Below are 2,311 nucleotides of genomic sequence, written 5' to 3'. Positions count from 1 at the left end.
TCTTTCTTCCTGTTTCTGTTGTACCTGTATTTCAAAGGATTCAGCCTTGTCACATTGTGTGTCACACTGAATATCCCCGAGAACTACGTTAAGGGTACAAGTGTCTTTGGAGTGCTCTGCCACTTACACGTTATTTTCATGAGCAGGCTGTTCCGTTGATCGGATCAACTGGAACCCTCGGCGTCGTAACCGACGGAGTGCTATGAAGGAGGTGTTCAATGTAATCCTGGATTTTGGGGTTCCTTGAGTGGCCCTAGCTGGAGTTTCTCTTACACCAGGAGGGCCGCATCATTCATGTTATCACATACTCTGTAGATACTGTGTAGACTTTTATCGCATTTCACTGTAGTTTCCATTTCTTCTTCACCATCAGCTATGTAAATCCCTTCACAAATTGTTGTCTGTCCCTGTGATGCCCCCCACCCCTCATCTGTGCTTCTGTGTCTAATAAAAGAAATTATTATTGTTGTTGTTGTTGTGATGGTGGTGGTGGTGGTGGGGAATGCTGGCAGAATCGCTGGCATTCCGGACAAAATGCTTAGCTGCATTTCGTCCGCTTTACGTTCTGAACTAATTCCACCGAGATCGACTTTGCCCTTCATCCTTTCCAGGTTCATGAGATAAGTACCAGCTGAGCATTGTGGTCGATATAATCGACTACACCCTTCCTCCCAAAACCTGAGGCTTTGCGCCTATCGTAGAAATTGTTGTTGGTGGTGTTGTTGTTGCTGCTACTGCTCAAAATTTTACTTTAGATACAGAAATATAAATTATTAAATGTAAAATCATTCTGGGCTTCAAAAATCAAACACTGCAAATTGCCAAAAAGAGGACAAATGGTATACCTTTTTTTTCCGGAACTTGAATCTCTGATAAATTATTCTAATAAAACGAAGCAGGAATTGTAGACGGAAAGAAAAACAAAACATGTATACATACATACATACATACATACACGCGCGCAGAGAGTGTATGGAAAAGAAACAGGGAGAAGTGAAATGATTGAATTACAAAGATGAGATATTTATGTGTGTATGTGTGTGGGTGTGTAAATGTGATTGTGCGTGTGTGTGTATTCTCTCTCATATCAAGAAAAAAAAGATTTAAGTAAAAAGAAGACGTTAAATCATACCTCCGACGGGACTCGAACCCGCAATCCCCGGCTTAGGAGGCCGGTGCCTTATCCATTGGGCCACGAAGGCAACTGCACGCGCTGTTGCTTTTCTTATACTTTAAACTAAAAAAAGCACAGGCCGTGCTGATTAATTGCTGCTGATTAATTGCATTAAGTATTATTTACTTTTACGTTGAAACATTTCCGAACTAAATCGTTTAATGAACATTACAAGAATAGGATTTTATCTTTTGTCTTTTTACTTCTAACTGTCATTAAACTGCGGCCACGCTGGGGCACCTCCTTTTACTCGAACAGACATCGGTCTGTTTTGCTAAATTACGGGGATGTAAATACACCAACGCCGGTTATCAGATGTTGCTGGGGGACAAATGCATGCACAAAGACAAACACAGACTCACACAAACATGTACATATACGACGGGCTTTTTCCAGTTTCCTTCTGCCAAATCCACTCACAAGGCTCTAGTTGGCTCGAGGCAATAAATAGTAGAAGCCACACGCAGTCGGACCGAATCCGGAACCATGTGGTTGGGAAGCAAGTTTCTTAGCACATATTCACGCCTGCGCGTATTGTTGGGAAAATGCCACAAACGGTTGGTAGCCAGACTGTGTAGTACACCGAGCGTTCTAGTCCAAGCTGTGACGTATGGTTACGTTTATATTCTTTGATTATCTCGGAATGGAGATAACCACAACCAAAATAAATACAACGAGTGAAGTTAGTCAACAGAGATAGAAACTGTTTAAGAAAGAGGCTGAGAAAAAAGAAAGAAAAGAAACTTTACCTCCGACGGGACTCGAACCCGCAATCCCCGGCTTAGGAGGCCGGTGCCTTATCCATTGGGCCACGGAGGCTTCTGTGTAAGCCATCCTTGTCTTTGTATTTAACATTAATGTTAAATAAGTTAAATTAAGAGGTATAATTGATTTGTAACTAAGAGACGGGATCGGTTGTCATGGATCGTTTAGTTCAATGGTGTAGAGCGCTCAGCTGGAATTTAAGAGATACAGAGTTCCATTCTCTGTAGCGGCTGCTTGCCCTCTTCCCCCACCCCCGTCTATGAAGGTGTTTTACCCGATTCTTTTATTTGTTTTCGCGGACCTTTGTGGTTTTCGTCACTGTTTACAGTTTTGATATGCCGATATCCCCCCACCACACCCTGATTATGTAAG

The 2,311-nt window shown here is 42.3% G+C and overlaps 2 non-coding genes across 2 annotated transcripts; both read right to left on the bottom strand.

Moving 5' to 3' along the window:
- Positions 1-1,129: 1,129 nt before the first annotated feature.
- Positions 1,130-1,202, bottom strand: Trnar-ccu (transfer RNA arginine (anticodon CCU)). The gene has a single exon. It is a non-coding gene; the product is annotated as a tRNA-Arg (tRNA).
- Positions 1,203-1,920: 718 nt separating this feature from the next.
- Trnar-ccu (transfer RNA arginine (anticodon CCU)) lies at positions 1,921-1,993 on the bottom strand. Its single transcript has one exon. It is a non-coding gene; the product is annotated as a tRNA-Arg (tRNA).
- Between the last annotated feature and the right edge of the window lie 318 nt (positions 1,994-2,311).

The sequence above is a fragment of the Octopus bimaculoides genome, chromosome 2, assembly GCF_001194135.2.
Source record: "Octopus bimaculoides isolate UCB-OBI-ISO-001 chromosome 2, ASM119413v2, whole genome shotgun sequence".
Classification (NCBI taxonomy): domain Eukaryota; kingdom Metazoa; phylum Mollusca; class Cephalopoda; order Octopoda; family Octopodidae; genus Octopus; species Octopus bimaculoides.
This window is presented reverse-complemented; position numbering and strand designations above follow the sequence as displayed.